Raw genomic sequence first — 15,513 nt, 5'->3', positions numbered from 1 at the left:
GTGTCAATTTGAAACCAACAGGCGAAGCCTTACAGGGGTGTGGGTCTGCAGTAGTGTGAGATTTCGAGACCAAGCGGTGCGTGTGCACCACACGGCCGTGTAGCGTTCGAGAGACTAAGCGGTGTGGCGTGTGCACCACTGCGGCCGTGTAGCATTCGAGCGAAGGGTTACGGCGTGTGGACACACTACTGCGGTTAAGAGAGGGACTGGACATGGCGTGTGAATCTCACTGCCGTGTCACGGGCCGTGTGGGCCCGATTCCTTCCTCTATTTAAACCCTTCTTCATGAATTGAAGGGTCTCTCCCCTTTGGGAGAAAGCAAGATTTGGTGGTTTCCTCCCATTCTTGGGAGGATTTCTGGGCGATTCAAGGGGAGATCTCGACGATTTCGACTCCGGAGCGTGGATTGGATCCGAAGACGAAGCTTCTTTGTAGATAAGTTTCCTTTTTCTCCCTTTTTCTTGGTTTCTTGGATTGGGGGATTCAAGGAATGCTTGTAATCTCTATTTCTTTGGGTTTTCTTCCTCGATTCATGGAGTAGATCTTGTATTCTAGGATTAAGGGAGTATTTGTATGATGGATTGATGTAATCTCTTATGGATTTGCCATTTTCTTGTTTCGATGACATTATCTTGCTTGTATCAATTAGATCTTGAATGATTGATGGTGGTTTGCGCTCAATTCTCATTCTTAATTGATTGTTTGGATTTCTTATAGACTTGGTAAAGATAAACTCTCACTCGATCATCCGAGGGATCCACGTGACAGGTGCAAGCCCGTGTAAGGACGTTTGAGAGATAATCTTGAAGAGGAAATAGGAATATTCAAGAGAGTAGGATGGATTTTATGATTAGCTTCTTGTATCTTGATAGATTAATAAGTTGTGGGCTTCTATGTTGATATCTGAGGAAGGCATAGTAATGTGTAAGGACAACGTAGGTTCATGTCTAATTAATCCTATTTAGATACATTTCTCAGTCCTTAGCCGGTTGTCTATTGCAAGAGGGAACCGGCAACTTTCTACATGTTTGGCAATTGAGGGATAAGAATTGGTGAACCATTTACATTCAATAAATCTTACAAAGAAACCGAAACTCCTAGAATCTCCCTTTATCATAACCCAAAACACTAAACTCTTGTTTGTTGATCTTTAATATTAGATTTGTTTACCTTTACTTTGCTTTTGAAACGATTGGATAGTTGTTTAGCTAATTCGAATTGAGACATTTCTAGTGCTTATTCCAGTCCCTGTGGATACGATAATCTTTTATATTACTTGCGACATTTCCGTACACTTGCGGAGCGTAACATGTTTTTGGCGCAGTTGCCAGGGACTGCGCTATAACATTAGGAATTATCAATTGAGTTAGACTAAACATAACATTTGTTTTCCTTTCATATTGCATAGTTGTAACTAATCATTAGATTTCTGTTTTTTAGTTTCTTGTATAACTTTCACTTCTTGTTAATTTCTTTTGTACAAACTCAGTTCTGCATTTTTTATTCTTCTATTTTCCTTTTTGTGTCGAATTGCTATCTGCTATCTTGTTCTTGTGTATGCGAAGATCTAACTTTGCAGGGGAATTCTTTCCTTTTGACCCTGAGATTGACAGAACTTTCCATAAAAGAAGAATTCTGCAAAGGCAAATTGAAGAACAGGAACATTTGAACATGGCAAATAGACCACTCAAGGACTATGCAGCACCCTATGCAAGAGGTTTCCGATCTAGTATTTCAAGACCTTCAGTGGAGGCTAATAACTTTGAGATCAAACCCGCAATTATATCTATGATGCAGCAGAACCAATTTGGTGGAGGAGCTCATGAAGACCCCAATCAACATTTAGAGGTCTTTTATGAAATATATGGGACCATGAAAATGAATGGAGTTCCTTCAGATGCAGTTAGATTACTGTTATTTGGGGTTTCTCTAAGAGATAGGGCAAAGCAATGGCTGAATTCTTTGGCCCCTAATAGCATCACCACTTGGGAGCAGTGCGAGTAACAGTTTCTTGATAAGTTCTACCCACCAAGCAAAACAGCTCATATGAGGAATTTAATTGCAAGCTTCAAGCAAACTGACTCAGAATCTCTTTTTGAAGCATGGGATAGATATAATAGTATGCTCAGACAATGCCCACATCATGGGTTGGAAAGATGGTTAGTGTTGCACACTTTTTATAATGGTATCAATTATCATACTAAAGTGTCCCTTGATTCAGCTGCTGGAGGGGCACTTATGAATAAAAGCTTAGATGAAGCCGAAGAAATCATTGAAAGTGTAGCACAAAATCATCATCAATGGGCAAATGAAAGAAGTGGTGGCTACTCCTCTGTAAACCCAACAATGAAAGCATCAGGGAAGTTTGATGTAGATGCAGTCACTCTTTTGTCTGCAAAATTGGATGCTCTTACAAAGAAATTTGAGAATATGGGGACTAGTGCTAATATGGTCAATGCTATTAGTACATCTTGTGAAGTATGTGGGAGTTCAGAGCATTCAAATGACTCATGTCCATTGGGAGCTATCACTGCACAAATCAATCAACTTGAACAATGCGATGCAATCATGAGCTACAATCAAAGGCAGAACAACCCATACTCAAATACTTATAACCCTGGATGGAAGAGTCATCCAAATTTTTCTTACAGAAACAATCAAGATCAAGGACCATCTATGGGGGCAAGACCAAATTTTCAAGCTGGGCAACAAAATTTTCAACATCTATCTTCTCAAGGCTTACCAAAGTCAAATGTTGAAAAGATGCTTGAAGAAATTATCTCAAATCAGAATGAAATGAAGCAAGATTTAGCAAAGCTCATTCAGAGAATGGATAATTCTGAAAAGCATCAAAAGATCCAGGATAGTCAAATTGCCCAACTAGCTTCCTCATCATCCAGAGCACCAGGACAGCTTCCAGGAAAACCTGATGTGAATCCTATGGAGCATTGCAATAGGATTGAGCTTAGGAGCGGACGGACCTTGGGAGACTCCCAAGTGACTGCTTCAAAAGGGAAACAAAAAGAAGAAGAGCTCTCTCCTCCTATATCAAATCAGATTCAAGCTAATGAGGAGAGTACCATTGAGGTTGAAGAGACTCTTCCACTGAACCATCAGAGCAAAGCTGTCCCTTTTCCTCAGAGACTTACAATGCTCAAGAAGGATGAAGAATTTGGCAAGTTTATAGAAAAAGTTAAGGAAATTTGTGTAGAGGTACCTCTTATTGATGCTATTTTACAAATGCCTAGATTTGCCAAATTCCTGAAGGATCTCATGTCAAATAAGAGAAGAAGAGGAGAGGTCGAGACCATTGCACTTAGTGAGGAATGTAGTGCTATTTTTGAGAAGAACACTTCTCCAAAACTGAAGGACCCAGGGAGCTTTTATATTCCTTGCAACATAGGGAAAGAATTTTTTGAAAAAGCTTTTTGTGATTTGAGGGCGAGTGTTAGCCTCATTCCCTATTCAATTTGTAATAAATTAGGTCTCAAAAACATTAAACTTACTACTATGGCACTTCAACTTGCTGATCATTCCTGCAGGTACCCTTTGGGTATTATAGAAGATGTGCCAGTAGAGGTGGATGGGAATGTTATTCCCACAGATTTTGTCGTGTTGGACATGGAAGAGGACCCTAGGATTCCTATCATATTAGGAAGACCTTTCCTTGCTACAGCTGGAGCTATAATTGATGTCAAAAACCATAAGCTTTCTTTGGTAATTGGAAAGGAAAAGTTGGAATATGATTTATCTAATATTTCTAACCATGTCTCGTCTCTTTTAAATGCTTGTAGCAGGACAAGCATTTATAAACTTGAGGAATGGAATTTCCATCCTCATGGAAGGCCACCAAATGAAGGAGACAATGTGGTGGAAGATGTTGGGAGAAGATCTCCCAACAGAAACGAAAAGTATATCTGTCCTCCAAGGGCGAGGAAAAGGAGCGAATGATTAAGTTTGGTCGAGCTAAAGACCTTAAACAAGCGCTTCTTGGGAGGCAACCCAAGGGTTCTTTTAGTTAGTTTTGATTTGTATTGTAATTTCTTTTAGTTTGATGCATTCTTTTGATTTTGTTTTCAGGTTAGGTGCAAAACAGAGTCAGGCCGTGTGCTATACACGGCCAGGCAAAGGTTGCAGAGAAGGGAAGTGTTTGGGCCGTGTCATCCAGACACGGCCATGTGGGATCTCCCGAGGAGAAAAAGGTATAGGCCGTGTCATAGACACGGCCGTGCAAAGATTCCCGAGAGGAAAGATGGAGAGGCCGTGTCCCAGACACGGCCGTGCGAGGAATCTAGAGAAGGAAGAGGGGGAGGCCGTGTGGATCTACACGGCCCGTGCAAAGATTCCCGAGAGGAAAGATGGGGAGGCCGTGTAGATCTACACGGCCCGTGTAGGAGAACTATTAAAGTCTACCTCCTACCTCACACGGCCAGATCTTGGCCGTGTTCCGCACACCCCCAACTCTCCAAAACATATCTTTCTCTCCCAATTTCTTAAAAACTCCTCTCTAATCTCTCAAGATCTTTTAGATCCGATTCTCCTCCTCTCTAAGACTTGGACTTTTGTTCTCTTAACCTAAGATCTTTTGTTCTTTGAAGTTTCGTTCTTTGAGTTCCACCACTCTAGATAATTCTTCCCCTATCTAAACTCGTCAAGATGTCCAATATTTTGAAGAGATTGCGCAAAGGAGGTGGTGGATCTAGTGGAGACAAAGAGAAGGAGCCATCAAGAGACAAAGGAAAACAACCAGTGAAGGGCAAAGGCAAAAGGACTTCACGCAACGAAGGTAATGACAATGAATTCAATATTGTGTTCAGAAATGATGATCAAGTAACTAGATTCGCAATTCTTGTCAATAGAAAGATTGTGTGTACTAGATATATGGACCCAACTGTTCTTGATATGCTTGGAATTAGGGAAGATGTAGATTTGATGATTGGGTTTTGGATTGGAGTGATATTATGTACACGCATTTGCCTACATATCCTCGTCTTGTTTTAGAATTTTTAAGTTCATTGGATGTCCATTTTACAAATGAAGATGATTATTTTGGAAAAATCTCTTTTAGATTAATGAATCAAGAATTTCTATGGGCATTTAGTGACTTTAATTCTTGTTTTGGAATAACCACCGGTAGCCCTCGTAGGTTTGATCCAAGGTTTAATTGGAATCATTTTTGGAATGCAATAACTGGGTTAGATCAACCTTATGAGCCTTCAAGAGCTAAGGCCTCCCATATGCAAAACCCCATCTTTAGGTATCTACATAGAGTCATGAGTAAAACTATTTTTGGTAGGGGAGAGAGTGATGGGGTGGTTAAGAAGATAGAGCTTTATACTTTATGGGCTATGCTTTATAAGGTTGAATTTGACTCTGGTTTTCATTTTGTTCAAACCTTATTGAGATCAGCTAGGGCATCATCAGGATCAATTGTTTTTGGTGGTTTGATTACCCGAATAGCTTGTAATCTAAATCTTGATGTTGATGGGTTGGAAATAATTCATGGTAATGACATGATTGACATTGATACATGTCTTGCTATGAAAATGATCGTTCGGGATGAGAATGGTTTCGCGTTTCCTAGGAGAAATGGTTCTCCTTTACCCCTTCCTTTTCCTGAACGAACTACTATTCGTAACCGGGCTAATTGGGTAATTTCTGAGTTAGATTTTGAGGATAACCCTTCTATACCTGGAGACACTGAGCCACATAATGAACCCTCGTCATCTGGACATACGCAGCCTTCTAGTTTTATGGAGCCAGCTAGGCATTCTTTTGCATATGGCACGGGATCTTCTAGGTTTGATTTTTCAGATTTTCGTACGTCTCTAGAATCACTTCATTAGAAGCAAGATTCCCAACGAAAAATGTTGGAGGGGCGCTTCTCTTTATCTGATGATCAGTTTAGGGAGGTACAAAATCATTTTCAGTTTACGAGGAATTTTCAAGGTCAAGTGGATGAGTTTGTGCAGGATTATGATACTGATCAGGCTAGGATGAGAGATTTTATGCAGAGTATGACGCTTACTAGCCAACAAGTTGATGCTTTATATGAGTATCATAGATCCTTGGGTGAGATTCCGGGTTTTCCTAGTTTTCCTATTAGCCAACCATGTCGTAGACCTCCTTTCCCTCGTCCACCTCCACCTCCTCCACCATACTGATTTCATTGGGACGATGAAAAGTTTAAGTCTGGGGGGGGTGTCATGTATTGTTTAGTTTGGTTTTCAGTTTTTAGTTTTTGATTAGTTTTTCATGTTGGTTCTTATTTTCATTGCTTGTTGCTTTATTTTGCTTGTTTTTGAAATAATCATGGCAAAAAAAATTTTGAGAACATCAAATCTTCACTTATATGCTTTCTTGGATTCAAGTGAAATGTTAGCACGATTATTGTCTCGATTCATGATGTTCGCATGATGCTACTAGTAAACTTTGTGTAGTTATTTTTTCTATCTTGGGTAGCATGAAACAAGCTAAGAATTTTATGGTGATGAGTTTTAGTTTTGGTTCAACCTTAAGGATTTTATCTTCACTACACTTGTGCTTAATGCTTGAATAGTTGATGTCATTGAAATAGTCATGATTCATCTTGTTTGCTTAGTACTTGGTTTCCATGGTGATCTCTCAACTTTCATTTTGGTTACTGGATGAGGCTCAAATCATTAAAGCTCATTTGGAAAAATCAAAATATCCCAACATGTGTGCTAAAAGTACATTTGTGAATAAGTTTTGCACAATGCAAACACTTATAAAAAAAAAATGAACAATAAGGGATATAAAAAATAGTTGTCATGAGTGGAATCTAGCAAGTCACCCTTTGAGACCGAGTTAGGTTACTGGGAAAATGACTGTTTAGCTTCTCTTGAGATTGAGCACACCTTTGAGACCTTGGGTTAGTTGAGAAATATGAACCAAGTGAATGGTAAGTAAGTGCCTATCACTGGTTACTTGTCTTTCACTGGAAACATTAGGAATTCAAATTTGATGACGACTTGACTAGGACATGGATTGAAACTTGAAGGGTGTTGAGTTACTTTTACACTGCGCACAAGATTTTTACGCTTGAACCATACTTTACTTGTTTCCATGATCATGCCTGTTGATGAAACTTTTTGATAGAATTAGGAAAGTGCACTGGGTTTTATGAATGCGTTGTAGAACATATGAATTTAGAGTGCAGCATTTTGCTTGAGGACAAGCAAAGGTTTAAGTCTGGGGGTGTGATGTGCGTAGATTATATACTCCTTTATGCATGTTTTTACGCACATTTACATACTTTGAGCATGCTTGATCTATGCATTTTTATACTCCCAGCTTTCCTTTTAGCATGTTTACTCTTTTGGTTCGGAGATATGCTTTTTGTGTATTTTCTGTACACAGGAGTCGATTTGGTGAAGAATCTACATCTTTGGGCATGCATTGGAGGAAACGAAGGGAGAAAGCACCAGGCCGTGTACCTCACACGGCCCTGCACTGGTATGGAGCTCGGGCCGTGTGGAGTTTGGCACCAACAGAAGAGGAAGATGACATGGCCGTGTGAACCTCGCACGACTGTGTCAAGATTTGAAGCCAACCAGAGCAGAAGCCTTACAGGGCCGTGTGGGTCTACACGGGACTTGCTTGTTCTCTGGTAGAGTGGCACGGCTGTACCGTTTGGCGCAACCATGGTTTGCTACCCATGGGTGTGGAACCATGGCCATGTGGAGACACATGGCCAGGCTTCGTTGGCCTGAGAGCACTCCGAAGCATCTCACGGCCGTGTCACGGGGCCGTGTGGCGCCCGATTCCCTCCTCTATTTAAACCCTTCTTCATGAATTGAAAGGGGATCTCTCCCCCTTTGGGAGAAAGCAAGATTTGGCGGTTTCCTCCCATTCTTGGGAGGATTTCTGGGCGATTCTAAGGGAGATCTCGACGATTTCGACTCCGGAGCGGGGATTGGATCCGAAGACAAGGCTTCTTCGTAGATAAGTTTTCTCTTTCTCCCTCTTCTTGTTTTCTTGGATTGGGGGATTCAAGGAATGCTTGTAATCTCTATTTCTTCGGGTTTTCTTCCTCGATTCATGGAGTAGATCTTGTATTCTAGGATTAAGGGAGTATTTGTATGATGGATTGATGTAATCTCTTATGGATTTGCCATTTTCTTGTTTCGATGACATTATCTTGCTTGTATCAATTAGATCTTGAATGATTGATTGTGGTTTGCGCTCAATTCTCATTCTTGATTGATTGTTTGGATTTCTTATAGACTTGGTAAAGATAAACTCTCACTCGATCATCCGAGGGATCCACGTGACAGGTGCAAGCCCGTGTAAGGACGTTTGAGAGATAATCTTGAAGAGGAAATAGGAATATTCAAGAGAGTAGGATGGATTTTATGATTAGCTTCTTGTATCTTGATAGATTAATAAGTTGTGGGCTTTTATGTTGATATCCGAGGAAGGCATAGTAATAGGTGCGCTTCTGTGTAAGGACAACGTAGGTTCATGTCTAATTAATCCTATTTAGATACATTTCTCAGTCCTTAGCCGGTTGTCTATTGCAAGAGGGAACCGGCAACTTTCTACATGTTTGGCAATTGAGGGATAAGAATTGGTGAACCATTTACATTCAATAAATCTTACAAAGAAACTGAAACTCCTAGAATCTCCCTTTATAATAACCCAAAACACTAAACTCTTGTTTGTTGATCTTTAATATTAGATTTGTTTACCTTTATTTTGCTTTTGAAACGATTGGATAGTTGTTTAGCTAATTCGCATTGAGACATTTCTAGTGCTTATTCCAGTCCCTGTGGATACGATAATCTTTTATATTACTTGCGACATTTTCGTACACTTGCGGAGCGTAACACTGAGTCACCAGACCAAAGGAGCCAAACAGCGGAACTGCCACACACCTGTCTGATATACCACTAACCCATGAGTGGTGGTGTGTACAGATACATGTAAGTGGCGATGTGCTCAACAATAATGGAGCAGACAATCGCACAGCTTGCAATCATGCAAGATGATGCATGACACTAAACATGGCATTATCATGAATAGCATAGCATGATCCATACATAAATAAAAGGTGTACCACAAGTCAATGTATCAGATGGAAGGTACACAAACAGATAGGGTATCAAATAAACCCTAGGTCCTGAACATAATGTATCATATGGTTGTGTAACTACCTATAAAGCAGGTATGATCAGGTAAATAATAATATGCAGTGCATAACGAGTAAACAAGCAAACATGTAATAAATCATGTAGTGACCAACCGAAACAAATGGAAAACACAATCATGCTATATGTTAAACACATTATTATGCATATCAAAAGACATAAGTCAAAGTACACGCCTCCGATATAATGGTCCAAATCTAACTCCGAGATACTCGTCTCGCGTCAAAGTCCTGTGCCACCAATGTAATATATTTTATTTAGCTACAATTCTCATAAATAGCTAAATAAAAATCTCTAACCCTAAATTAGGCAAAACCCCAAATCATATGACCATCATCCTGTCTAAATAAATTTGACGATCAATTAGGATTAGTTACCTAATCCTCAATCCACCCTTTGATTAAAAATCCAAAACCTAAGTCCAATTACCCATGCATCTAAAACATGATGAATCACATATTCCATTTTAAATTTAATTCAAACATAACCCTAATTCAAATCTACACATGATCATCCTTTATAAAAATGAAATAGCATCAAGACTCACCCAAATCCGGATGGTCTGCCGGTGATCCACAGCAGGAGACCACTTGCTGCCAGTAGCCCTGACTGGAGCGAGGTTGGGGCTGTGGATTTCCAAAACAATATACCCTAAAGAACATCGATACATCAACAGCTAAACATTAGATCCAGTTACTAATGCATAACCACTATACCAACCACTTACCCCCAATCGACCCTTTTCTTCAGGCTGGAACAGAGGAAGAACTCGGCACTACTTGCTCCTGTCCGAAACCAAACCCGAATACTCATTTGTAGCCTCACAGCCCATGAAGTTGCTGAAAATAAAACTCAGGTGGAGTCACTGACCTGAGTAGTCGGAGATGGGCAGATCGGTTCTAGGGCACAGACGAACTCGACCGCCGACGCTAGGGCACATGCGACAACAGCGCTGGTTCAGGTCGAGAGACGGTAGTGGCGCCGAATACAAACTATGGAAGAGGAGTTTGGCCGACGCTAGATCGGATCGGTGGCCGGAAGAGGTGGTTCGACAGTGTCTCGGAAAGAAGAAGAGGAAGATGACTGTCGCCGGTGGCGCGCGTGAGGAGATCGGAGAGGGTGTCGACACCTAGGGCTCGACGTCGGGTCGGAGTGGCGGCGATGTGGCTAGGACTCGGGGTCACTCGACTGTGGAGAGGGAGAAAAAATTCGGGAGGCAGAGGAGAGGAGAAGTGGCCGAGGGATTTCAGGTTTTGGCGAGGAAGAAACCGCCGGGGCCGGCGGTTAGGGCACTGTCGAGCGCGAGGGGGAGGCGTCAGCGCGAGAAGGGTTGGGTGAGAAGGAAGTTTAAGCACGAGGAGAAAAGAAATAAATGAAAAGAAAAGGAAAAAGGAATTAACAAAAAAAAAAAAACATTTCCTCGCTTAAATGAGGTAGCCTAAACAGGCTTTTCCGGGCCCTGTTTTTATCCCCGTTAACTCGTCCGTACGAGCTCCGAAAAATTTCCAAAATTTCCAAAAAATTCCCTTATTAATATTCGCCTATTTTCAATATTTTACAGGGGGAGCTACAACAAGTTGTTATAAATATTGCATCTTTTTAAATTGCATCTTGATATTGCATCTTTTTGTGCACATTTATGTTCTTATAATCATGTTATGTTTTACTTAACTTTGACTTTTGTTGCCACCATCAAAAAGGGAGAAATTGTTGGTGCGGGAAGGATCTGACGATCGAACCTGCATTTTGATAATGGCAAAGGGTTTAAAGTTAAGATTATTTGTGATCTAACGAGTTTGAATGAGATTACAAGAAAGTCATAAGTGTTCTTAGGCAAAAGTTTAGCTATGATTAGGCAAGTGGAAAATCCTAGGGTGTCATAACCTTAGGTCCTAGGGGGTGGTAACCCTAGGCAAAAAGTCTTGGTGGATCGAAAGCTTCGGGCAAAACTCCTAGAGTCGGGGACTCTAGGTTGAAATCTTGGTGTTGTGAACTGGGTGAAAGTCTGGGCGAGTCATGGAGCGGGCGTCCAACATGAAGACTGGAAGCTTCGGATGCTATGAAAAAGACCAGTTGGTCTGGAGGATTAATCTGGAAATAGGTAAAATCTCTTGAGAGGAGCAGCTGAGGGCGCGTTCCCTGAAGAGGGAACAGTAGGCGTCGGTTCGACCTAGAGTTTCGATGAAATTCAAAGTCAAAATTGGGCAGTCAGAGGCTATCAAACTTTAGTTTATATATATTTTATGCCTGGACTAACTTTATTTCGCTGAAAATAAAGGGCTGGAAAAAGCTGGTTCGGGGGCCCGAAACTGGTTTGGGTGCCCCTAACTGGTCCGGGCGCCAAAGTCGGTCCAAGCGCTTGGAACCCAAAAGTTATCACGAAGTTGATGTGGCACGTGCGGAGTGGCCGAGCCACATGGTCCAGGCACTCGGAGGAGTTTTGGGCACCCAGAACAACCTATAAAAGTAGCAACGACTAGAAGCTTCGGTACAACATTCAGAATGACTTCTTCTCTTGCGTGCTACCGATAAAATAGTTCCACGATGCCTCGAAGCTCTGACGACAACTGAGAACAAGAATATTTAGATCTATAGTCATCGGTATTCTTTACTTTGGAGTTATTTTGAATATTGTAATTGCTTACTTGTAATTATTCGAAATTGATAGCGGATTGTCCATCGAAAGCACTCTTACGTGCGGGCCTTGTAGTAGGAGTCGACACATGCTCTGAACCAAGTAACCAAAAGTGTTAGCGATTGCTTTTAACTTATTTCAATATTCCACTATGTATTTACTTTGAATTTTTTGAAATAAATGAAATAGCCATGAGCGCTATTCACCCCCCCCCCCCTCTAGCGCTTTACGATCCTACAATGTAGATGGGATCTAACCCATCCATATTACGAAAGTGATATTTGTGGACTCCTTGATTAACTAGGACTACTAAAATATATCTCCATACTCAAATAAGTAAATATGAGATATTGAGCTCATCTAGTTGAGTGAGTTTACTTAGAGATCAAGAAACACAAAGAATGATAAGACGATAACACTGTTTAGATGTATACTATAAGCCTAGCTTTTGTATGAACATCTGTTTTGAAATATTTTGAAATGAGAATCACTTTGGTTAAATATTTGCATTTTATATTTATATATATGTCAATGCAATTGTCCATTTAATTTATATTATAGATAACATGGTGTGTGGTGCCACACAGAAGATCATGTTATCAGTTCCTTATAAATTATAAATAGTAGCTCACAACCAAGATGGATTGGGGCAAACCATTGGAACAGTTGTAGTGAAATTTGGTATTAGTCTGTCTTGACTATAAAATTACATTAGTACACTATGTGTGTATTGAGTAGGATCGTTTGAGGTTATTCAATTTATACTGACTACATAAAAGAACAGAACCTCTGTTATTATGGATATGCGCCCTCTTAATCCCAATATAATAACAAGCACGTATACTTAGTATTTATTTCTTTAACTTATCAATGGGTGAGATTTATTAGTTAAATCAATAGGCCCGACGAGTTGGGAGTATTATTTATATGGTGTGTTGTTGATTATAGAAGGAATCTGTCTCCTAATTATTTAGGTTGATGATGTCCCCTTGAGGAGCTCATAAGGATTATCATGTAAACCCTACAGGTGGACTTAGTCTGGCATGATAATAAAGTTGAGTGGTACTACTCTTGGAATCATATATTAATTAATTGAGTTGTCAGTAGCTCATTTAATTAAAGGACATACGATATCTTAAACACGAGGAAATTAATGCACTCATGATAAGAAGGAGCCCATATTGTAATATGGGATTGGTGCGGTAGTTCAATAATAATCCTTTAGTGGTATGAGTTATTATTGATGGACTTGAGTTGGGTGTTCGGGCGGAAGACAGGAAGCACAAGCCCATCAGGAGGCCTAAAGAAATTCCTCCTCTAGGTCCCTGTTGTAGCCTCTATATAAAGCCTCACATCCACCCATCCACAACTTGGTTTTGGTTTGGTTTTCTCTACCTTCGTAGGGATGGTGGCAAGGCTATAAGAAGGAGTAAGTGGTGCCCCCCTAAAACTTAATTTTCCACAATTTCTATTCTCCTCCTTGTGGCCGGCGCCCCTTCTTCCCTTGCTAGGGTTGGCACCCCTCCCCTCCCCTTGCTTAGGGTCAATGCCCCTCATCATTGCCAAGGATCGGGGCCCCTCTTCCCTTGCCAAGGGCCAGTGCCCCTCTTCCCTTGCTAAGGGCCTGCGGTCATCTTCCCTTGCTTAGGGGCCGACGCCCCATCCTAGATCCCTTGGTGGCCGGTGACTTAGAGAAGAAAAAGAAGAGGAGAGGGAAGAAGAGAAGAAGGTGCTTCATCCTAGAGCTTCTCTTGGTGGTCGAAGATTTGGAAACAAAGAGAGGAAGGGTGGTTGTTGTCTTGGTAGATCGTCACCTACACTACGTCTAAGAAGAGGAGAGGAATATGGCAGAAGATCAAGAGGTCTTTAGCTACAAAGGAAAGGTACAACTAGTTCTTTAATTTCATTGCGTAATTAGTTTAAGTTTTCTTTGCATCGATTTTGAATACCAACACAAGAGGTTAGCGATCTTGTACTTCGATCAAGGTGTGCTTTGATTCGTCAAGAACTTGCTTGATTGATCAAACACATGTCTGATTGAACATGCGAGTTGCTAGGAATAGTTCTGTAATTGTACAATTTTTGTATAAGGAAATTTAAATAGAATGAAATTACAGTGCCTTTAAATGGTATCAGAGCAGGATTTCTGGTTCTATGTGATTGGTTTTCGGTTAAATTATGCACTGCTCATATATAAATTTAGGTCGGATAATAGTAGAATGTGCAAGAAAGATTAACTTTGTGGTTACAGGTGTCCTAAGTCCAACTATTATGGCTTTGTGTGTTTGTGTGTGATTTGAACCCTCGGGCATGTCGAGGTTGTTTTGTGTGTGCATGATTGTAATAATTAAATACGGCCGGTTGCCGTATTATTATTATTTTTTTTATATTTTGTTCGATCTAGATTACATGTAAATTCCTTTGTGGAATATAGGATTGATAAATGTAAATTTTATTTTTTTTTATTGTGGCTTGTATCGTTGCTATGCGTGGTGCTATTTTGAGGACCGGAGGCGTGACGAAGAAGGAAGCGAGATAGACGTGACGGCTTGATCCATTGGTGGCATATTGGAGTACAACGTTGGATGAGGCCATAATAGTTGGAAATTTTATTTTCACATTTATTGCCTTTATATGTTGTTTTATGTACTGTGATGCTGTGTTATGATGTGTGAGCATGTTAAAATTCCTCAATTTAAATAACTAAGTAGGAGAGGGATTATTTAAATAAATTCCATGGTCTCCATTACTGGTTTGTAAGTGATGAATTCAAACTTGCGCGTTGGCCTTAAGTGCCTTCCTCCATATCAGATGAGTTTGTTTGCAGATCACTAGATCAAACTTCCTCTATGGATGATTATAGGAAATTATTTAGGTATGTGTGATCTTCTCCATCTAAAGAGGCACAATCCTATTTAATGGACTAAGTATCAAGTAATGGTATATACTTAGGCGCATTTAATAGTATACTCCCCATTAGAGTCACTGCAATTATTTGTATGGTCGAAGATGAACCAACTATTAATTTTATTGTCATAAAGTTAGGTTGACAAGATAATAAAATTAATGGATAAAACTTCCCCTTACAAATGTTTGTATTGTTGGGTTCTTCGGGCCGCGAAAACCGCTTTTCGCGTCGCGGAAACCCCGAATCACCCAAGGCCAATGGATCCGTGCAAAGAAAACCGAACGATAAATACGAGTACGAGTTTGAAAAATCTTTTAGATCTACTCCTAGATCTACATATTAAGAGAACTTTTACCTTTGAAGCGTGCCCTCGCAAAATTCCCGCTCGTCCAAGGTACGTGTCGGATCTCCAAAGTATCAAGGTAGATACTTCTCTAGTGATATCCACACGAACAAGGAGTGCTCTCTAGCACTCAAGGATGGAGAAGAGAGACCCCAAGTGTGCTAGCACTTTCTAGGGCTCTCGGATGGAATGGAAGAAGAAAGGAGATCAAAGAAGAGAGGATAAAAACCAAGAACACTCTTCTATGTGACCTTCACTTACCCTTTCTACTTTTAGGAACTCAAATCACCCTCTCCACTCTTGGAACCTCACGGCAACATCACCATGGAGAGAAGATAGACCACCCAAGGAGGAAGAAGAAGGAGTTAATCACAACAACAATGAAAAACATCAATTCCCTTCATTTTGAGTGGTCGGCCACAATGAGAGTAATTACTCTCATTAATGTGGCCAGCCA

At 40.5% G+C, this 15,513-nt stretch overlaps 1 non-coding gene across 1 annotated transcript; it reads right to left on the bottom strand.

Moving 5' to 3' along the window:
• Window positions 1-2,044: 2,044 nt before the first annotated feature.
• LOC121983570 lies at window positions 2,045-2,150 on the bottom strand. Its single transcript, XR_006112606.1, has one exon. It is a non-coding gene; the product is annotated as a small nucleolar RNA R71 (small nucleolar RNA).
• Window positions 2,151-15,513: the final 13,363 nt, after the last annotated feature.

Source organism: Zingiber officinale, chromosome 5A, assembly GCF_018446385.1.
Source record: "Zingiber officinale cultivar Zhangliang chromosome 5A, Zo_v1.1, whole genome shotgun sequence".
Taxonomy (NCBI): domain Eukaryota; kingdom Viridiplantae; phylum Streptophyta; class Magnoliopsida; order Zingiberales; family Zingiberaceae; genus Zingiber; species Zingiber officinale.
The sequence above is the reverse complement of the archived record's forward strand: the minus strand, read 5'-3'. Positions and strand labels throughout refer to the sequence as shown.